Source organism: Lygodium microphyllum, chromosome 10 (genome assembly GCF_053477565.2).
Source record: "Lygodium microphyllum isolate KBCC chromosome 10, Lygodium_microphyllum_v1.1.10, whole genome shotgun sequence".
NCBI lineage: Eukaryota > Viridiplantae > Streptophyta > Polypodiopsida > Schizaeales > Lygodiaceae > Lygodium > Lygodium microphyllum.
In genome coordinates, this window is record NC_141144.1 from 150,775,905 (window position 1) to 150,800,441 (window position 24,537).

Consider the following 24,537-nt stretch of genomic DNA (forward strand, 5'->3'; position numbering starts at 1 on the left):
CGCAAAAACGCCAGGTTCGAAGCAGATTCACGTTGCACTTGGTTCAAGGAGAATGGGAAACGAGAGGGATGCAAAGCTCAACCTCTCTGCCCTAAGGCATAGTCCCATTCCGTTCCCCTAAAACAGCGTAAATCGGGTTAAGACATAACTCTAGGTCAACGCTTTTGTTGTTCCTGTCCTTTGACGATCATCCCGCTGTTCCTCGTGATTTGAGAAAAGTTCCATGCCAACCGGGACCACCCATCCGTAGGACGGACCCATGGCCCATCCTTCGCACTTTCCTCAGGTTGTTTTAGTTATGTAATTATCTAACACATTAGTTGGACATGTAAAAACTAGCTTCTTTAATTAACCCATTAAGCACTGGTTCCTTCACGTAATCTTATCACTTGACATAGAAAAACAATATCAGATAAGTTCTTTATTAACAGGTCATCATATTTATCTTTGAAATACAAAGAGTTCTGCCCGTAGGCTTATCCACAATCCGCCCGAAGGCTATCCAGCAATCCACAGGGATCACTATTCCAAGTTTCCGCATGTAGACTAGTATGCGGGCCTCGAGATCCAATCCCGAGTCACAGTACCCTCTTGTGCAGGACCCGAAAGGCGAGCGATTTACGGCGAGAGCCCCCCCTGGCACCCAAGCGTCCTCTTGTTCCAAGTAGCGCTCAACGGAGAGACCTCTCGCGGCAGGTTCGGTCCAGGTTCCCAATGCGGTCAATAACCCCCTTGGTTAGGGTCAGGCAGGCAGTCGGGGGTAACTGAAGCTGCCTCTCCCTTCGGGCCTTCAACCTGAAGTATAGATATTCATTTATTTTGTAGTTCATTGGTCAAACAAGTCAAACAGTGCTCTAAAATCTCTAGCAAGCACAAACATTTCCATTGATCGTTTTTGTTGTTGGAAAACTGCTAAGGAATGATTCCTTCATTTCGAATGCATCCAGCACTCGATCCAGGGTGTCTTGCAACTTGACAAGATCCCATATATTCTGGGTTAGGGCGTACTATATTAACCCAACTTGGTCAAACCTTAAAATTCATTGGGTACCTTAGTTTCTGGTTTTTAATCTCCTATTAATCTTCCTTACTCAAGAAGGATATCAAAGTATACATCCTCTTGCAAGATAACTTGTGTAAGGATCCACCATCTTTGTTGCGAGAATTTGGCCTTTCTTCTTGTGATTCAATCACAAGACCATATGACTCCGTACTTGCTGCGCAAGTCCCGCATCGTACTATGCGATAATGGAATCACGAATCAATCTGTTTCAGGTTCTTTAAGCTGACGTCGTTAGATTTAGGGTTTCCTAGCTTCATTTTTTTGTAAGATTCTTAGGGTCAAACTCTAGATCCTTTTACGATTACAATTCATTGTCCCTACATTCAGTGACTGTGGGTAAGTATTTAAGGTATAGATGTTTACTTGGAATTAAACTTATTCCCAACGAGTATTTCGCAGCATAGGTGTTTTAAGTTTATATCAATTTGGTTAACTCTAGAAAATAATTTCGAGATTACTTCCACTTGATTCGTTGTCTATGCGTAACCCTAACTTATCGATTTGAGGATTGGCATAGTTTAGGTTAATTTCAACTAATCTTCCATTTTCTTTGCGAACAAAACTTATGCTAAATAAGCAACCTTTTTCTTGCTAAGTTATGCAGTTAACAATGATAATTTCATAGAGTTTATGCATCGTAAGAGTCCTTTCATGATTTGCATTTTCCATGCATAAAGCTATTTGAAAAAAATTACATTTATGCTTTATTTATTTTGCATGTTCCATTAAACTAAATTTCTTCGTCGTGAACAACTAGGACAAAATATATCCTATCCCTAACAATTCATCTTGCATGATTGAATTACAATGATATAAAATTAAGAAGGAAAAACCTGGGTTTGGGGTGAGATATCCACATGGATACCGGGAGATGACCCTTTCGCGACTGTGCCTTGGACTTTCTTAGGAGGCATCGCAATTGTAGTCCTTCGGACGTGGAAACAGCTTTACACTTCCTTTTCGGAATTCCATCGTCGCTCCCTTGCACCTCAATACTTTTCTTCTCTTTTTCGAGTAGGGGAAAAAATCAAAGTCCCAAGGGTATTTTGAAAAGGTAAGGAATGGCTAAGGGTTTTAACCACGGGAGAAATGGGGAGTAATTTCTAAGTCCAAGAGAAAGGCTTAAGGGATTTTATAAAGCACGCGGATTTTTTTAAAAAAACCCACGGGAAACATGGAAGGGTTAAGGAGAAAAGAAACCTTAAGAGCTTTAAACATGAGGGGGTCTTCAATATGTCACAAGGGAAGGGGGATGAGGAATTTTACACACACGGGGATGTTTTTGGCTTAAGGGATAAGAGGGATGATAAGACCTTTAGAGCCTAAAGGTTTAAAAGAAATAAGGGGGATGATAAGACACGGGGGAAAATGAAAGGTTTTCGAAAGGCACAATAGGGGATGAAAAGGGTTTATATGGCCCAGGACAAAAAGGTCATTGAGTTTAGCACGGGGGGGGGGGAGGGGGGGGGGGGAAGGTAGGGAGAATTTGGTGAGGAAAAGAAGGCATGAAAGGCCCTTTAAAATAGTAAAACCAGAGGGAGGGGGTTTTTGAGAGGGAAGGTTTACAAGCCCATAAGAAAAAGGCTTAAGGGTCTTAAAAACCCGGCGGGGGGGGGTTTGACCATACCAAGCGTCACACTAAGAAAGATAGCCAAACCATCGTTGTTTCTCCTTGAATTGGTAATCTTTTTTAGTTATCTTTAAATGAAGATGTTGCAAATGTTGTTACAGATCCTAGTGATCTTAACAGAAAAATATAGCATTATTGATTTTTTCACTCTAATTTTTGTAAGCTTGTCGATCTTTATCAGTGTGATCTTATTCAAGTTATGGAATTTAAAGCTCATCCTCACATGGGTATTTATGAATATTGTGCACTTGGAAAGCATTTTTCGAAACCCTTTTCCATTTCCACCATAACTCATTGCAGAGATTTGCTTAATCTTATTCACACTGATATTTGTGGACTTTTTCCTCCATCGAAATCTCATTATCAGTATTTCGTGACTTTCATTTATCACTTCTCAAGATACACCATTGTTTTCCTTTTGTGACACAAATCACAAGCTTTATTTTCTTTTAAGCAATATCAAAAAGTTGCAAAACTTCATACTAGTCGTTGCATCAAGAAACATCATAGTGATAATGGTGGAGCTGAATACATTTCAAATGATTTTGATGATTATTGTAATAATCAGGGTATTCCTCATGAATATATGGTTCGGTACTCTCCTCAATAGAATGGTATTGTTGAATGCAAAAATAGGACTATCTTGAATGTCATATACGATGTATGCTCATTCATTCTGGCTTATCTTAATGTTTCTGGATTGAAGTAGACTTAATAACAGTTTTGTGCAAAATCATCTTCCTATGATTGCTCCTTATGATAAAATATGGATTGCTACTTAGACATGTGAAACTCCTTTTGTTTCATATTTACAAACCTTTGCATGCATTGCTTATATTCATGTACCCAAAGAGACTAATAGAAAACATGATCCTCTTGGTTTGAAAGTTATTTTCATTTGATATTCAAATTTTTCTAAGGGATACAAAATCTATGATCCATCCTCCAAGAAGGTAATCATAAGTGGTGATGCTATTTTCAATCAACAACTTATGGGCAATACATGGTCTCAAGAGGATGCTAGGAGGACATGCTCACAAGAGAACGTTGATGATACAAAGCCATTACTCACTTTTCTATAGGATGATGAATCTCTTTCATGGGATAATATTGACTTTTCAAATTAGGATTCACAACCTGTACCTATTATTACTAATGATGACCTTGGCATTGAACTTTATGTTGATCCTCCAATTGACAATGAGCATGGTATCTGTCATCTTTATGATGCTGATATTTTTTAGAATTCTCTCAATATTTGTGAAGACCCTATCTCTTATAGCGATCCCATGTCATCCCCATAAAAGAAATAGTGGCAAGAAGCTATGGAAGCTGAGTATGAATCTCTTCCCTCTAAAAGTACTTGGGTTCTAACTAAGTTACCACCTGGACATACTATTGTTAAATGCAAGTGTGTTTATAAGACCAAAGCAAAAGTAGATGAAGAATTTGAAAAATTCAAGTACATGGGTTCTAACTAAGTTACCATTTGGATGTACTATTGTTAAATGCAAGTGGGTTTATAAGACCAAAGCAAAAGCAGATGAAGCATTTGAAAAATTCAAAGCAAGGCTACTTGCCAAAGGTTTCTCACAAATTGCAAGAGTTGATTATCAAGAAATTTTCTCACCTGTTGTTTGTATTACCAGTATTCAGGTCTTAGTTTTTGCTGTTAAGTTTGATTTCGAGGTTCACCAAATGGATGTGAGAACTGCTTTTCTTAATGGAAATTTAAAGTAATAGATATACATGTAGCAACCAAAGGGATTTATAGTCAAACATAAGGAAAATCTTGCCTATAGACTTCATCGGGCACTTTATGGTCTCAGACAATCTTCACAAGCTTGGTATCAAAAGATTGATCTCTTTCTTACTAAACAAGGTTTTATCTCTTGTTCTTCAAATCCTAACTTATATATCAAGTGCTACAATGATAGTTTTTTAATTCTTGATCTATATATGGAAGATACCATACTTACAATCTCAACTTCCTTCAACAAGTAAAGAATGATCTTGAAGACATACACTCATGTCTTGGTATTTAGATTCAATGCTATCGAGAAAAGGGTGTTTTATTCTTGCTTCAAGAAAAGTTCATTGAAGATATTATTCAGAATTTTGGTTTGGGTTTTGCACATTCTACTAGTATTCCTTGTCTTGTGAGCTCTATCAAGAACTCTCACTTTCTGCAGAATGATAGACAATTGGCATTACATCAACCTTATGCTAAACTTGTTGGATGTCTTCAATTTTTTGGCTTAAATTCTTACCTTGGCATTCTTTTTGCTACAAATTTTCTTGGATAACTTCTTAATTCTCCATGCCTTCAACATTGGACTATAGCTAAACAAGTTTTGAAGTATTAGAAAGGCACTAAAGATTTTGGGTTGGTTTCTCGATGCCAACAAAACTCTGATTCTCTACATTCAATTCAACTTTTGGATTATAATAATGTTGATTGAGCAAGCTCTCATTTATCTATGCGTTCTACAAATGGAAGTTTTTTCTTAATTATCAATGGTTTTCTTATTTCTTCGACTAGTAAGAAACAATGTGTCCTTGTTTCCACTAGAGAGGCTAAATATGTAGATATAGCTGCATCTTTAGTGGCTTGAGAATAATGGGTGTATATACATGCATCATGTGTATAGACATGTATGAGTGGTAGTGTATAGATATGTATACATCTGTAAATGTAAAGTATAGAAGTAAGGCCATGTTGTTTGAGTAACCCCTTTGTCACCCATATGCAATGTAGCAATTTCAAAATATGTAGATTTTGCATTTACCAAGTATTATATGAAAATAATTTTCTAGCAAAAGGACATTGATTTACTAATCATAGCAAGGAAAATCACGTGTTCTTACTTAATTAGGAAGACTACATATAATTTTCTAGCTAAATAATAATAAATTACTAGTTATAATTTGTAAAACTTGAAGTTTTCCAGTTACTCAATATTGTTACTAGTTATATACCAAAGTACTATATAATGTTATTAGATAGGGATTTGATTTTCTAGATAATAACTAGAAAAAGGGCCTTACTAGTTAGAACAACCTCGTATAGCCAAAAATCTCTAGTTATAAGTAGGAAATGTTGCATTCTTACTAGTTTGATTGATGTTCTTACTAGTTTTCATATGAATTTGCTAGACAAGAAGTTTGTTAGAGTTCCTTGTGTAGGCCTTTAACTAGGAGTGAAGAGGATGTGTGTGCGTGCGCGCATGTGTACACATGTGCATGCAACATGTTTGTGTGTGTGTGTGTTTGTGTATGTGTGTGTTTGGGGGTGGATGGGTTCTTAAATGATCTAAGTTCACCTCCATATGGTTACTTCCAATTTTCCTAATTTTGAGATTGTGTTTACAAGCTAGATCCTAAATAGCTAGATCAAATCTTGAATTTCTTATAATCTTATATCAATGAAATTTTGAGAGAAGGTAGGCAATTGTCTATGTACTTTTAATTCCCTACTATTACAAACATTCTTACAAAATTATGTTATATAGGGAATCTCAAGAGGATTAAAAAAATCTTTATAGTGACCTCTGATTCCCTAGAAGTAGGAGTAGGGAATTTCATTCTTGTAATCTCTTATATAGGAAATAATGTATATTGACCTTAAATTCCCTACTATAAGAAGTAGGGAATGTGATTCCCTAGTTACATGGAGGGAATACATGTATACACACATAGGAAATATTGCAAAATTTCCTACATTTCACAAGATTTCCTATATAGGGATTGATTAAAAGTCCCTTGTGTATATATCACCACCCGGCTCTCACCCACCATCTCACCGCGCGGCTGCCTGCTACCAGCCCACCCGCCATCTCATCGTGTCCCGCAATACACCCCGTGAGTACGAATAAAACAGGAAGAAAAATAGAGCCATTGACGAGGAGGAGCTTCTTCAGGAAGAAAAGTAGAGCCATTGATGAGGGGGAGCTTCATCAAGAATGGAGCGGAACCGCTCTCGGTGGAGGAGGAGTCGCACAAGCCGCCACAGACAACAAAGGCAACGTCACCATGAACGCCATGATAACCCGACCACAATCACATGTAAGATATTTCAACCTCTGCATATGAAGCTTTGGAGAAATCAACACTTGGCATGTATGCCAATCGATGACTCCCACACCTCTTGGGAGCATGAGATATTTCAACCTCTGCATATGAAGCTTTGGAGAAATCAACACTTGGCATGTATGCCAATCGATGACTCCCACACCTCTTGGGAGCATGAGTGATTGCCGAAGAAAGGACGGTGTGCATCAGGTCACTTAAGCATCATTAATACTTGCACATGAAAAGATTTCTTGATGTGTACATAAACTTTGAAAGTTAGGCACTTTCTCCAATTACGGTGGTGCATTGATTGCTACACACACATATCAGCATAAAGAAATTGAATTGTTATTATTGCTTGTGGAATTTGGATAAAAGAGGGGATTACTATTGTTTTTCTCTACACTATGTGTATTTGCCTATACATATGTGTAGCCGTGTGGGCATAAGGCTTCTCCCTTGCATACTCGGCCATCCAACCTATTGGGTAGGAGGATTGGCAAGAGTGCTAGAAGGGTGGACACTAAGTTCCCCGTGGCTACACAATGGTGTGGAAGGAAACACTAGTTGCGTGAGACACACAATGATTGCATGATCATAAGTATGATTGGAGTGTGTATATTTTGTTTGGATTGTTTGTGTATAGATTGTACTATTTAGTGATTTGTTCTCTAAGTAAGGTTTTTTTATCTAGGCATCCCATTACAACTCTCACCCTACAAGCACACAATAAGCATATCAAGTGTTTGTAGCAAGAGCCTCATTTTTCCCTTCACAACCCAAGTCCCAACCTAGTAAGATGGAAGGAAAATGGGAAATGAGGTAGGGGAAAGACAATTAGGCACCTATCACTTTGTGTATAGTTACTTGTGTGTAGCCATGTGTGGGCGACCACACACTCCATATAGCCAAGGACACATAGGTAATTACATGTAGTCAACTACCCATTACATGTAGTTGACTGCACATAAGCGACTACATGTAGTTGACCCTTAGTTGACCACACTCTGTGTGTAGCTGACCCCATGTAGATGACTGATATATGGATTATCAGTGACTATCTATTATGATGTTAGGACGAGGCTATGAGCGAGAGATACCCTCTACTAGAGTTCTTATTGCATGTTGGAATTGTGGGCAACCAGGACATGTATCATCATGGTGTCGGCAAAGACATGAGGAAGTAAAAGGGAATGGGGTAGACCAACGCTACCCAAAATTTGAAATTTCACATATGCATTTTGATTGCTCAAAAGGAAGTTCGACAAGATGATAACTTACTAAACTATTAGACAAATACCTCATTATACACCAAGCTCTTTGAACTTTCGATCACCTATACTTCTAATATATAAGAAAAATAAAATGAATAAAACATGTATCGACTATTGCATCCTTAATAAAGTCACAGTCAAAAAGAAATATCCCATTTCATATATTGATGATTTACTAGAAAATTTAAAATGAGTTAAAATTTTGAGCAAATTTTATTTAAAATCCGTATATCATTAGATCAGAATGGACTCAGCTAAAATCATCAAATTAGCTTTTTATATATAATTTACAAGTTTGTCATAACCATTGCACCTTTGACTAGATACCTTCCCTCCCTTGAGGATGAACAAGATTGGAAGCATTTTCGGCCACATTGGAGTTGCTATTCATAGAGGAGTTGGAACATTGATTAGCCTATGAATGTATGAGTCCAAAAGACACACTCAAGGCCACACCTCTTGCCATTGAACCATCCATTGTCACATTTGCTAAGAGTCTACTTGCAAAAAACCATGGCGAAAGTGCGAAATACGTCATACATCAAATAAGTTGTTGGCAAGGTTAGTAGTATGGTCTTTTTCTTTAGAATAGGTATGTGATAGCATGTGAAAGTTAAGAGAGGCAATAAGTCTTAGCATTACTCTAAAGCATCAAGACAATGCATATACTAGGAAGCTGTCAATATTCTAGGATCATTGAAGATACACTTACCACTTTAATATTAGGTAAAGCTTAGCTTAAGGTTTTTGTAATGAGAAGAGGGAAGGAAGGAGATTAATATTAGAGGAGAAAAATGATAACTTTATGGGGTGTGACTGTCATATTTGGGGTCAACCATCTATGGAAAGGGAAAAAAATCTTGTGCTTTAAATACATTGTTATTTAGAAGTAGAAGAGAAGAGATCTTGTTAGCTTAGGAGGAAGAGAATCTTCACGAGAGGCAACATGTTTTTGGTGGGTTCTAGACATCAATTCCTCATGATCAATAGAGTGAAAAAAATCCAATTCTCTAACTTGGACTGCAGTGTCGCTGCATGGATAGAATGTTGGCCGATGCCATGCTGAGATTGATGAGGGGCACAACACTCAGTATGCTGAAGGGAAGCTCCATCGTGGCTACAAAGGTTGCTCATGATATCATTGTTTGCCTTTGGTTTTTGTCTATTGCTTGTGAACCAGTTCTCAATGCACTCAACCATGGATCTGTAGAATAGGTTATCTCAATGATCCATATCGTTACTTCCTTTGGCCTACCTTCACAAGTGATCATAGTCAGCATGTTGTGCATGGAGTAAAGAGGCTTATGGTAACCCATGAGCATGTAAATGCACCTCTTCTAGACAATTGTTGAGTTGCCAACAAACTTGTGCCCCACTTTGATTACCTTTTTTGCATATTTGTCAGCCTTGTTGTTGTGACTTCTTCTTGGTGGAAGGCAGATAATCTTAGATAGAAGATAGTTGGCAAGGGACTTTGTAAGAGGGGCAACAATCACATGGGATGAGGAAATTTCTAATTAGATAATCTAGCCCCTTTGGTGATATCTTGAATAAATGGATATTCTTTGTTATAAGTAAAGAGTCTTCCGTGGGAAAATTGGAAGCATATTTTGTAATCTATCATTGAGCAATAGTTTGTTGTGTGTTGTTGGCTCTAAAGGCCATCATCATCATCTTGACTCCTAGAACACTTTACAAACAATGAATGCATAAAGTTGATAATGCATGGTTTGAGGCAAGAAAGGATCTAATTTTGCTTTATGGGAGGTAGCAAACATGAGTAGGGAAAGGAAGAGGCCAAGATGAAAAAGAGGAAGGATAAGCAATCATCATCTAGAGAGTAGAAAGTTGAAGCAAGAAAAAAGGAGCGAGTATGTATGCTAGTGAGAACAATACTTGTTGAGAAGTCTAGTGGTCATAATGCTTTTCAATTTAGAACCATGGACTGCAACCTATTCAATCACTCAATTTGGATTCTTGTAGCCTCCATGATCATGTTTACCTCACTAATACATGTTATATGGATGCAGCCTATGGCAACGTTATTGTTCCTACATTGAGGAGAATCGCATGAGATTGTCAAGGAATCACATTGCTACAAGGCCTACATGCAAGTTGTAAAGATAAACAACCAACTTTCGAGAAGGACATGAAGTAAATAAAAGGATAGTCACCATTGTCACCATCAATTGGAAACAACTGCATCATCATGGCAATTTTTTGCATGGGTGTGGGTTATCAACTCTATTTAATTCCATGTCTTAGTGTGGTTTCCCCTTGGATACTTATCTCCTTCCATCTAAACTCTTCATTGTGAATAATTTTCCCCACAAACACTTCATCAATTCCCAAAAAATTCTATGCATTTCTCTCTTTGTAGGGAGTGAATATGTATCCTGTTAGATCATCGATGCTATCTTCTAGGCTAGTTAGCCAAAAGCATCTAAAAAAGGGTTATTTTGAGCTTAATATTGAGCTTTTTGAGATGGGAATCATGGATCAATGAGATTATGTTTCATGCCAGGTTCTCTACTAATTGAGGAGTTGCATGAGTGACCAAAAATCAATGTTTTTTTGAGCGTGAGTGATTGCTGGGGGAGAGGAGTTGAGTCAGAGGTCAGTTTCCTGGAGAATGTCTAATGCTTATTGAGTTTCTTGCAAGATTTGACAAAGCATCTACTTCATAGTTTTCCTACATTTCTGTCTTCTTCTTCACAAGTACCAACTCTAACCTTGCCACACATCCTTCACGAGACCCTATGTCTTTCGACCATCAAGCGTGCAACTCCTTGACATCATGGAAGTTCCTCTTTTCATGATGACCCCTAACTCTACATCGTAGTCAGTTCAAGGCTGTCCAATCTCAAAAGATAGACAAGCATTTAGAAAAATTCTAAGTCAGTGAAGGCCATGTTTTTGTGATAGTCCTAATGCAAATTTGACAATCTTTAAGGAATTATTGATTAGCCCCACTTGGAAATAGACCTCTCGTAGTAGAAGAAGTTCAAATGTTGCAATTGTTAGAGGATAGAGGGAAGATAAATGTGGGCATCGCCCCATTCCCTAGCTGATTGGAGAAGCTAGTGGATCCTATTAAAGAATATGACTTAGCTCTAGTCCATGAGGTTCAAGAAAAGTGATAGAGTCATAGAGCCAAGCATGAAGGCATATCCAATAAGACTATTGAGGGACCAACCAAGATCAAGGAAGTGAATCTTGCTAAGGTTGGGGAAACCCCCAGACCCATGTATGTCACCGATGACCTAAGTAGGGAGGGTAAGGCATGACTTCTGGAATTGCTCAAGGAGTACATGGACATATTTTCTTAGAGCTACTTAGATTTGAAAAGAGTTTTACCTCTGGTCCTAACTCGTACAATTCCACTCAAGCCAAATGCTAAGCCTACAAAACAATAACCTTATCCAGTGAACCCACGCTTTGCACATCATATTCGGGAAGAAATTGAGCAAATAATAGAAGGTGGGATTCATCTATGAAATCAAGCATACTGATTGGGTATCCCCAATTGTCATAGTATTAAAGAAAAATGGTAAGTACCAAGTGTGCATTAAACACAAAAAACTAAATGCAACTACCATAAGAGATCACTATCCCCTACCTGACACTAACCATACAATAGGATAAGTAGCAAGGAAGGAGGCATATAACATCCTAGATTGATTTTCAAGGTACAATTGACCTAAAATAGCCTTTGCAACAGAATGGGGAATCTTTGCATATGTGGTCATGCCATTTGGGCTAACTAACGCACTGGCATTGTTTCAAGGACCCATGTATACCATTTCATGAAGCTAAAGTTGGCTAAGCTTCAAGAGATGATGAGAAGGCCTGCAAGACCTCACATGCAATGCATGCATTGCAGAGGAAACCACCTTCCGACCAAGTGCATGGATCCTAGGTTTAGACCCTATGTCGATAGTAGTAAGGTTTGGCCATGATGCAGTGCATTACCGACTACCAAGGCGGTTACCATACACCCAAAGCCATACAATCAGCACTACTACCTAGGAAATAGACCGCCACCTTATAGAAGGGGATTTCCATTAGCCCTTGATTCAAGGCCAGCTATTCCTAGCATGGACATCAACCCCACAGGGATACCTAGGCCACTTGGACCCTTCATAACCCATCCATTGAGCGACGCTCTAGTGCATTATGCCAAGGAGCGAAGTGAGAAAGAGGCATATGTAAACCCTTATGTCTCTTAAAATGAAGAGGGTAATCCATTCTAATGGAATTTAGACCAGTACTACCAATGATGGCATTAGGTGGTTGGGGAAGGGGTAGAGGCCTAGGAGGTTAAAACCAAGAACCTATTGCATGCTCTACTTAAGGCTACGGAGGATAGATCTCATCTCATCAACCTAAACAAGAGCAAGCTGATCGAGAAAAGGATGACTAGAGATGCCTTGAGTGTGGAATCACTCATTTGTATGCCGAGTGCCCTAGACAGAAACCGTCCACTAATTCAGCTATTGTGCCATCTGTACCTTTTGGGCTATTTGGAGTCAAGACACTTTATGACGAGGTCACTCCCATCTCATTGAATGTCATGAACAAGGCATAGATAAGGTAGGCCAGCATCTCGTTACTTGGACCTAGCAACCTTGAAGTATTCTCCATGGGGAAGAGGAGGCATAGGAGGAAAAGAAAGAGAGCTAAGACACAAATCACACTCAAAACTAATCGTGCCACTACATTACTAAAGGGTAAGCAAGTAATGGATACAGAAGTAGAAACATCTACTCCTAAGACAATGGAGAAGGAGACTGCCAAGGTTGGGGAATATCCTAATCCGAGGCACCAATTTGAAGTAGTTGACAAGGTCAAGGATGGGTGAGAGAGACCCAAGAGCATCTAGAGGATGCCGAGCCCATCTAGAAGACAAGATCGATGAGGTCTCTAGTGTGGGCATGCCTATCTTGCCTACTTGCATAGAATCTAGAGAAGCATCTACACCCCATATAGCACCACAAAGATAAAGCCTAGGCACCACAAGCGAGCAGACTGCCCACAAGAGTAGTGGCAAAGGAATGTAGAGCTTAATGAAAGGCAAGTAGCTAGTAGCATGCTTACAGCATTTATATGGGCCCTTGTGACTCTACCAATGACGGATCTTCTTAGGAATAGTTCCTCATTATGGCGAGAGTTAAAGCAGTGGTAGAGGTATCTAATGAGTTAAGAGCGGCCAATTCGCATGATCCCAATGCAGCCACATTGATACTACCGAGCCTAACACTGAATTCAAGTGCCTAAGTCCTTACATGTAAATGCTTTCTAAGAGGACATAGAGATTCATGTAGTCCTACGAGTGTGGCTGCATTAGGAGATATCATAAGAAAGGGGATTGTAGAAACAAGAGTAGGAGTTAGTGTGCTTATCCATGTGACCCTATAGGCATGGGGTAGCCCGCCTATGGTGGAGAGCGCAAGGTTAAACATCACACTAGATGATGGCATGGAAGTTAGGCCATTTAGAGTGCTAAAGGATTGCCCCTTCAAAAAAGCAGGTGTCTAGTTCTGAGTAAACTTCATAATTATGAAGGGAGTAGACTATGACATCCTACTAGGCCGACCTTAGATGCAAAATGCACGAGTGATAGAAGATTGGGGTTACAGTCTTATATTCCTAGGTAAGAGGTCAAAGGGAGTAAGAGTCGAGATGGATACATGGAAGACCATGCCCATCAACTTGGATGCCATCTCCTATATCTTGAACGGTGACTCACAGGTTAGGAATTCATATGGGCCATTAACAAAGTATATTCCTTGTCATGAACAGAGTGGGATTGGATGCATGTGCTAGCCAACATCGACTTGCTGTTTTTCGATGAAAAAGAGGATTATAAGAAAGCAGTAAGGACAACAGGTGAGTCCCGTAAAGCCACCGCATCCTAGCTACTGAAGGGTAACACCCCACCTTCAGTGTCACTTTGTATGATGGCTAGAAGCCCTAATTAACCAAGCAAGAGGAGGTTGATCTCATTGCTCTCTTGCAAGAGTACATGGATGTTTTTGCCTGGTCCTTATATGAACTAAAAGGAGTCAATTCGAGAGTCGTAACACATAAAATTCCAATGACCCTGAACGCAACACTAGTAAAACAACAACCTTACCCGATGAATCCAAAGCATGCTCACGCTGTCAAGGAAGAGATCGATAAACTAGTGAAGGCCATATTCATCTATGAGATTGAGCACACGGACTAGGTATCACCCATGGTGATTGTACTGAAGAAGAATGAAAAAATATGAGTGTGCATAAACTACAAAAAATCAATGCCAAATCAAAGAGAGACAATTATCCATTGCCCTACATGAAGCACATGCTCAAGAGAGTAGTGGGAAAAGAAGACTACAATTTTTTTGAATGGCTTCTCGGGCTATAACCAAGTTCAAGTGCACCCTAACAATAGACACAAGATGGCATCTGCCATGGAACGGGGCATATTTGCTTACAAAGTCATGCCATTTGGGCTAACTAACACACTTGCCACCTTCCAGCATGTCTAATGTGTGCCATCATCAAGAATATGCTTATGCAAGAACTAGAGGTATTTGTTGATGATATGTGTGTTCTAGTTGAGTGGGATACCTAGATAAGCTTTGTGCACTCTTTGAATGGTGTAGATTGTATAGTCTCTCTTTAAACCCCTTAAAGTGCTTATTCTGGGTAAAACATCGATGCATCGTAGGGCAGGTGGTGTCCAAAAATGGCATTGCCTCTAAGTTCTCCAAAATCATGGTTATTGTTGACTTTCCACCACCAACAAATTATAAGGGAGTTCAATGATTCCTAGGGAACATAGGGTACTATCGACACTTTTTCTTGAACTATGCATTGATTGCTAAACTATTTACAACTGTTGATTGTATTCTACTAGATCGAGGAGTGGCATATCACTTATGAGGAACTAAAGAATACTCTCACCATTGCATCTATTCTAGGAGTCCTAGACTGGAGCATCATGTTCCATGTCCAACATTGATGTGTAAAAGTTTTCCATGGGAGTTATTTTGTGCTAACCTCATGAACACAATCTTGACTATCTAGTGAGTTTTGCTAATAGACAACTCACTGATATGGAGATAAACTACTCCATGATGAACAAGGAAGGACTCTGGCCATGATATTTACTGTAAAGAAGTTTCAACATTTTCTTTTGGCTATGCCTTTCACCTTCTTTGTGGATCATCAAGCTTTGCTTTACCTTTTAAATAAGCCTTCTGCTATAGGATACATAGCTATATGGTTGTTTGTTCTTTTAGAGTTTGACTTCTTTGTGGTAGTATGCAAGGGCAAGCAGCATTACATTGCTGATCACATGCCCCACATAACCCATTGGAGAAGCTATTGGACCGGGGATTGTAGATGGCCTACCTGATGCATACTTGTTTAGCATGTCCAATGAAAAAGACTTGTTCAAGGAAAACGTAATGCCATATTGGGCAGATGGCATAGTCCAGATCTTAGAGCACAGATTACCTATGAAACCTATCGAAAAGGCCAGGCTAAAGTGCCTTATCCTCAAGATTCAGCCCTATCAACAAATTGCAAGCCAACTTTATAGATTTAAACAAGATGGATTATTATGAAGATGCATGTGTGAACATAAAATGCATGATGTGGTGACTAAAGCACATGCTAGAATCATTGGAGGGCACTTTAATGGAGATACCACAGCCCACAAGGTGCTAGAATCTCAACTATGGTGGCCCACCCTATTCTGTGATGCCACCAAATTTGTAAAGCATTGTGATGAGTGCCAAAGGACCAAGGTCCCTATTTGTAAAGATAAGAAGGAATTTCCCTCAATCATAGCATGACAACCCTTTGAAAAATGGGAAATCAACTTCATTGGGCCGATCAATCCCACCACACAACACTCTCCAATGCCAAGTGCATCATAATAGGTGCTAACTATCTAATGAAATGGGCCAAAGCTTGAGCCACCAGGAAGAATGATGGTAGGACTACGACTAAGTTCCTTTGGGAGTAGGTGATCTCGCAATTCGGCTTCCCCATTGAGCTACTTAGTGACCAAGGCAACATGCACTTCATTAATTAAGTGATTTCTCATTTGCTATCCACATTCCTAATCATCCATAGGAAATCATCACCTTACTATCCTCAAGCCAATGGTCAAGTGAAATCCATGAACAAAATCCTAGTGAATATCTTGACTAAAGTGGTCTCTTTCTAGTGTAGCGATTAGGATAACAAGATCATGCCAATGATGCATCAGTGTGTACATGAAACTCCTTCGTCCAATCAGGAGGTTACAGGATGGGTGCCTCAATTAGACACTGCTTCAGAGTGTTGAAGGCTTTGTCACACTCTTCCGTCCAAATAAACTCTGCATCTTTCCTCAGAAGCTTATGCAAGGGGGTTGCCTTTGTCGCAAAATGGGCTATAAACCTTCTGTAGTGACCCACATGGCCTAGGAATCCCCTCAACTGTTTGAGGTTGGTGGGTGCTGTCAGAGCTGCAATCTTCTCGATCTTTGCAGGGTCTGTTGATATCCCTTGTGCAGAGACAATGTGGCCCAACAGAACTCTAGAAGAGACTCCAAAGATGCATTTGTCGGGGTTGAGGGAGATCCCATACTCCCGGAATCGGTCAAAGCATTGTTCCAAATGTCCCCAGTGTTCAAGAATCAGACTGTAAACACAAAAGTCATCCAAATATACCTCAATAAAGTCGTGCAGATGATTTTGGAATGCAGCCATCATGACTCATTGGAAGGTAGCAGGGGCATTGCAGAGCCCAAACGGCATCACTCGGTAAGCATAGGTTCCCCATTTTGTGGTGAAGGTTGTTTTGGGCTGATCTTCTTCTGCTATTTGGACCTGGTTATATCCACTGAAGCCATCTAACAAGGAGTAAAGCTCATGTCATGCCACTATGTCTAATAACTGGTCTGTTAAAGGGATAGGAAATTGATCCTTCTTCGTCTTGGAATTCAACTTGCGAAAATCCACACATATACGAAGCTTGCCATTCTTCTTGGGTACAACCACAATGGGTGAGACCCATTCACTGTTGGCCACTGGATAAATGAACTCCGCTTCCAAAAGCTTCAACAGCTCGGCTTTCACCAGTGTGGAATAATTTGGGTTCATTCGCCTCTGTCGTTGGCGTACTGGCTTGACATCAGGCTCCAAGTCAATATGATGCTGACATATTGTGGGATCAATCCCCTTTAAGTCTTTGTAGGACCATGCAAACACGTCCAAATTCTCTTTCAACAAGTTGTACAAGGTTGACAACTCCTCTTCTGGTAGGCTGCTACCCACCTTCAAGTGGCGTTCAGTGCCATCTGCATCCACAAAGGTTAACTGCTTTTCGCCTTCTACTTCACGAATAAAGGTCCCACGGACTGCTTCTGGGTACAGATCCGACTCCTTCAAGGGGGTGGTGTCCTCTTCTGATGTCCCACTAGACCCAACGTCTTCTTTCAGTAAGGACTTAGGTTGCTCCTTGAAATGCTGAAATGGGATCAACGCTATCTCGGTTTTGTTTTGAATGTTAATTACCTTAGAGCTTGAGGACTCCTCTTCAGAGGATGCATCCAGGAATGTTACAGAACAGGGGCTCTCAGAATTTCATTGTGGCCTTGTGATTGGTACTTGTTGACAAGGAGCATCATCATCATCCTTTCTTGACAACTGTGGATGGGTGCGACAAGAACCACTGATAAAAGACGGCTTATTTTGCTTGATCCACTTCTTATATAGGCTTTGCCTATGGAAAGATCCATTTACCAATCCAAATGGTACCATTGCCAATCTATCCCACAGCATGGAGTTTTCTGCTTCTGAAGCTTCTGGAACTCCCTCCTCATCTATGCCTTCTGTGGGTGGAGTGATTTCTTCTATCTCGCTTTCAAAGTCTCCCTCTTCAGATTCATCATCATCCTCTTCAGACTCGGGCTCTGCCTCTGTAGGCGCTCTGTAAGAGAAGAACAGGTCCTCTGCTTCGCCTTCTGCCTCTGTCTCTGGCTCTGCTATGGCCATGTAACAGGGAGAGCAGTACATCCATGCTTCTATCTCACTGTCAGAAGTGATTTCGAAAATCATTCCTGGTTCAGGCAGGAAGTATTCACCCATTGATAATGACTTTGCATCTTTTGGGAGTTGGCTTACAGTACCCACTGTTAGGGAATGTGCCTTTGTTTTCTTGGGAAGGATCTGTTTGACAGCATCTTCTTCTACTGATGTTCCATCTGTAGCCTCATTGGGGGAGTCACAAGATAATTCCAAGGAGGTGGATCCATGTCCTTTTTGAGCACCATATAGCTTCAGCACCACTTTATAGGATCCTCTACCCAAGGTCAAGGTTCCTTTTAACCAATCCGTCCTTGCTCTGGCTTCAAAAAGCCATGGTCTGCCCAGTAAAACAGGAGGTAGGATGTACCATAAGAGTTTGGCTTCCCCACCAGATAGGTTAGCCAATAATCTTTTCTAGCCAATGTAGTCTTCACATATGGGAGAATGCCCAAAGGCTTGATTCAACTCTGATCCGCTAGTCTAATGAGTCATTGAGTTGGTTGCACACCTTGTAGGCCTAGATCCTTCATTGTCACATCCGTCATAATGTTCACTGATGAGCCACCATCAATCAGTGCATTTGCAATAAAGTAGCCTTCTATCCACACGCCAGTCTCCGGGGTACCAGGATCCAGGAAGGCGTTAGCCACATCCACTTCTTTTATAGGCTCTAGAGCTTTGTTGGACTGTGTTGCTGTTGGGGGAGCAATCCTTAAGCCACATCTTCTTGTCAGTATACTTTTGAACCTTTTTCGGCAGCTGGGAGACAACATCAAAAATTGTCGAAATGTAAGGTTTGGTTTAAAGGTATCTAGATCTTTGACCAGATCGTAATCCTTAATAGGATCCACTGGCTTCTGCTAACTGGTTAGGGAATGGGGCCACATCCATTTTCATTTTTCTTTTTTTCTTCCAATAGGGGCATCATGGGAACTTCTTCTGCCACTTGTGACACTTCCTCCTCTTCTATCTCCTGGACTTCTAGTCCTATCTCTAGAACTGTCTCTGTGACTCTCTGTGGCACTGTAGTGCTCTGTACGGCACTGTCAGGCTCTGTTCTGTTCTGTTCTTTTGTTGGAAGTTTGAACTTCACTGTTCTTGCAGGAGAATTATTTTCTTTCTGGACAGGTGGTTCCTTCTTCTTTGCATGCGTGATGGCAGCAACTTCCAATTCCACTAAATTGGAGGTAGGCTCTTGGTCCTTGGACGGATTATCAGTAGCATTCTTTTGCACTGGGGTTGGGCTTGGACAGTCTTTTGCAGTGTGGCCTTCTCCTTTGCATCTACTACATAAGGGCTTGTAATCCACTGACCTTCTAGGATTTTGACAATTTGGTGAAATGTGTCCTTTTTCTCCGCATTTGTAACACTCCACTTCTGATCTCTGACCACCGCCAGACTGTCTTCCTCTGTAACTTTGAGACGGAAACCTCCTTGGATCGAAATTAGGACCAAACTCTCTAGGCTTGGGTCCAATATCCTGTGTTGTCATTTTGGATTCCAGCAGGTTGAATCTTGCATCTTCTTCCTTCCTTCTCCTATCATGCATCTCCTTGAGAGAGCAAATATCCTCCGTATGGTTCTTCCTAAGACAATAGGAGCAGAAAGCTCTAGGGACTGTTGGCTTTCGTGTACATTCAGTGGCTAAATGGCCTGCTTGATAACACTTACCACACCAAGTATTTGACCGTATCACATCTCTTCCTGCTCCCGCAGGAGTGGATATATTGCGGTATTCACCTTCAGCGTATGTAGCTGCTCTGTAATCACATCCATCAACTCCTTTTTGATATTTGCAACTGAGTTGGATAAATAATCATTTAAGCTTTCTCCTCCTGAGGCACTAGCAGTAGGGTTTTGAGGAGTCTCTGTAATCACTGCATAAACAGGTTGGGCTGGTGCAGAGGGGTCTCTGTTCTGATTCTGATTCAGAGCTCTTGTTTGAACTATTGGCTGTTGGCTCCAGTTGGTAGGGTTCCATTGTTGCTGCTGATTTGGCATTGGGGGAATTGTTTGGAACCATTGTTGTTGTGGTTGAACCATTATTTGAGGCATTGATTGTGGCCACTGTGGATTTGGTGCACTGTACTGTGATACTGGGGGCATCTATTGGTAGGGGTAGGGGACAGTCCCTGGGATTGTATTTGGTGGGTACATCATTCCTAGCAACAGAGAAGGTGGGACTCCTCTTCCTGGATTCATCGCCAATCTAGCTTCCACTTCATCGTACAGTCTTGCACCTTCTGTTGCAGCTTGTAGTGTGGCTAGTCTTTGCAGCTCCACAAACTTATAGACTTCTGGTTGTAATCCTCTGAGAAACACTCCCTTCTGAATGCCATCATTTGTGGTGGCCAATCATATTACTAATTGTGACATGATTTTGAGTCGTCTTGAAGAAGTGCATTTGACTTTGTTAGGAGAAAAGTTGGTTTTTGGAGTGGAGGAAGTATTAGTTGTTGGACATATGTGTGGACCATATGGAAGAAATCCCTCACTAGTAAAGATTAATGCCATAAGCAAGATGTGGGAGACATGTTTGAATGTATCCAAGGTAAGAAGATTTTTGGGTGCATATGTCTTTTACTTTATATGGATTTCGCATTTTTCTCATGTGGGTGAAAGTTTATATCAGCTCTTGAGAAAAGGGCAAAGTTTTGGTAGGGTAAATAGCATACAAAGGCACTTCAAAAGTCAAAGACCTTATTGATTTTAGCCATAACACTAAAGAGAAAAAATTATGAGAATGGGAAACCTTGTTAAATGATGTGGATCTAGGACATGACACAAGCTACGGTGGATCAAAGACGTAAACCAAGTTCATAATGACATGGACAAGTAGAGACAACCTATTACACAAGTGAATTAGGTTCCAAGATAGATTAGCTTGGACTCATAAACACAATCTTGTGTAGAATTGACAATGAGAAGACACTTAACTGAAAGTACAAAGCATCATGATATTGTATTCATTTCATAGTCAAGTACAATGCTTTATAGACTTTGAGTTGTTCCACTCTCCTCACTGTGCATATGGGATTCAGGACAGCTCCTCTTGGAGCATACATCATTTGTCTATTTCTCAACACCCCCCCTCAAATGATGAGTCCCTACACTTGCTGGCTTTTGCCCACCCTACATGATAACATGGCCCGGAAGACTAGCTCATAGGCAGCCTAGTCAAGTTAAAGCTTGAGACTTTACATCTTTGGCAAGGGTTTTTACAAATCAAATCCACTAAGGGAACAAATTCCTTAAAACAGTTTGTCATAGTTATTGATGGTAGCAGAAGTATCTTTTTCTTCTTCTTCATTCATGAATTGATTTTGGTGGTGGTTATTCTGCATCTGCTGTGCTCTTTTCTTGTGGAAGAATTCACTGGCAATATGGCCAGTTTTACCACAATAATGACATGTCATCCAATTCCTATTGTCGGTGTTGAATCCTCGACCTCTTCCTTTGGGTCCAATAGCTCCTCTAGTGTATAAGAGGTTTTTCCTTGCGCTAGTTTCTTTTACATCTTTTCTTTTAAATTTTATTTCTTCATCAAGCAGTGAGTGCTCAATATATTTGAGTGAGAGACTCGGAACATTACTTAGAGTGGACACAAGGTTCTCATATGGATCCTTGTTTACACTTGCAAGCAGTACGACTATTGCTTCATCTTCATCAATATTCTTTTTAAGAGTTGCAAGCTGAGTTTTTAAACCCTTAAACTTATTAATGTGTATGGTCATAGAAGCACTGTCTTTGATATCGAGTTTATAAAACTGCATGAGAAGTTTTACCTTTAAATTCTTTGCTTGAGTACCAAACATTCTATCAAGTTCCTCCCAAGCGGTTCTAGCATTTCTAATGCCAGAAATATGATGTAGCACATCATCACTTAGTCCCCAAGCAATGATGCCTAGTGCCTTATTATTCATCTTGTTCCATTCTTTGGATTTGAACTGGTCTTCTTCAACAAACCCGTCTTCATCATCTTCCTTCTTGTTGTCTGCATCATCTTCAAACAGGTCCCACAAGTCTTTCCGCATTAGGTGATACATGGTCTTTTCCTTCCAGGCATGGAAGCCTTCTCCATTGAACTTTGCTATTTTCTCAAGCTCTGCCATGTTGAGCAGCTCCAATTTACTGAAAAAAGACCAGCAAGGGGAATTTGTGAAGTGTCACAAGGAGATGAGTGTCAACTGACACTAGTTGAGTATCAATAGATACTATTCTTGAGCTTAGTATTGAATGTCGGTGCTTGATCTTCTTCTTGCTTGTTGATTTGAAGTGTTAATCTTGCTGGGAACTGAGTTCAGACTCAGATAAGAGAGGTAGTGTGGCCCTAAATTGAAGGGAATAAGAATTTGAAGAAAAAAGTGAGCTTGGACCTTGATGGCTATGGCTTCCTGGATTAGGGTTTCTATAGCAGTCTGGTTTTTTGCTCTGTGTGGATTACACACTTGATCATTCTTAAAACTTTTTACATGACAATGAAGCTTATCTCATGGGCTACAAAATCCCTACAGTGGTTGTAAGAATTGCACTGCATATTGTGCGTGCAACTGTACGAATCGTCATGCTGTTGCAGACTGCGCCATTTTTGCAAATCACGCAATGCTGCCTTCTATGGATGATAATGTAGCCGTCCGATGTGATACGCTGAAGCATCTTGAGCAAGGGAAGATACTTCCAGAAGGAATCACTTGAAGATATGGCCCGTAGAGAGAGATCCAAGTCCTTCAAGGTGGGTAGGTGCAGTTTGGCTATGGCTGCCACAAGGTCCAACTGAGATTTGAAGTTGAAACTAGAGAAATGAGCTGAATGTGAGCTGGTTAGAGATCACCAGAGGTGAAGGGAGACTAGAGATTCAGAGTATGAGCTATGCCATGCCCAATTAGGCTCTGATACCATGTTAAACAATGTGGATCTAGGACATGACACAAGCTATGGTGGATCAAAGATGTAAACCAAGTTCATAATGACATGAACAAGTAGAGACAAAATATTACACAAGTGAATTAGGTTCCAAGATAGATTAGCTTGGACTCATAAACACAATCTTGCTTGTGATGCAGAAGTTTCATGAAAGTTTATGGGATCGACATAGAGGAGTTTGGGGCACATTTACCAAGATCAAAGAGAAGTATTGGAGGAAAAACATGTATAAAGATGTGGAGCTTTATGTCAGATATATTCCATGGTAAAGCATAGAGATGGGTGTTACAACAGGCCTATCCATTGTCTATGCATTACAAATGGGTAGTTGATTTGGTTACCATGCCTACAAGTTTATAGAATCTGAGATATCTTGTGCTTGCACAAGAATACTTGACAAATCAAGTGGAAGGTCGAGCTCTTAGTACAAAGACTACTTAAGCACATTGCAGGTTCTTATTGGAAGAAGTCGTTTGCAGGTATGGTTGTGTTGGTAAAGTGGCTGTAGATATAAGAGAATTGGATGCGGATGAGGCTCGTGATTTCTTTTCACAATTGGGTATCAAGCTAGCTTTAACTTTAGCCTACAATCCTAAAAGAAAATGGCAAAAATGAAATAGGTCATGAGCATATCATTAAGACATTAGCAAACTCATACAAGGGCAGGATGAAAGAGTGGCCAAGAATATTACCCTTTGCTTTATGGGCTGATAGGACCACTCATAGTGCAATTATAGGCTATATGTGTGTTGAATGAATGTATGGACAACTACTAATCATGCCTATTGAGGAGAGTATTGCTAATTGGAGTGTTCTACCATGGGAAGAGGGTTTGAATAGAGAAGAGTTGCTAGTCCTATGCATTAGACAGTTATAAAGAAGGCTTGAAGACATTGAGACAACCATGAAAAAGCTAAAGACTACAAGGATCAAGAACAAAAAGAGGTTTGAGAAGCGACACATACTTCGACCACGAGCTATACAAGAATGAGATAAGGTGCTGGTTTATGACAACAGCTTGGAAAATCAATATAATGCCAATCAGAAGATGGAAAAGTGGTGGTTTGGTCCATATGTGGTAAGGTTTGTTGTTGATAATGCTATCTATGCATTAAATAAGATGGATGAGATGTCTCTAAGGATTCTAGTGGGGCTGGAAAGCATATCAAGCTCTTTAAACGTAGAGACTCTTCAACATATGAAATAAAGGAGTCGGATACTGAGTAGCATGAACGTGAGAATATGGAAGAAGAAGAGGTAGAAGATGAAGACATTAACATGGTAGAGGATACTTCGGATACTACAAATCCATAAGACTTTGGCACATGTTGGAGGATGTGCAGGTTAAGAGGGGGTGGATGTCATGCTACTACGTGGACATAGTGTGAAAAACTCTAAAGTGTATCGTCATTAAGATTTCTTATTGATCTAGAGAGTTAATGTCATATTAGTCATTAGTGTTGATAGTGTGGATGGTTCAAAAATACTAGATTTTTAGACAAGTTTA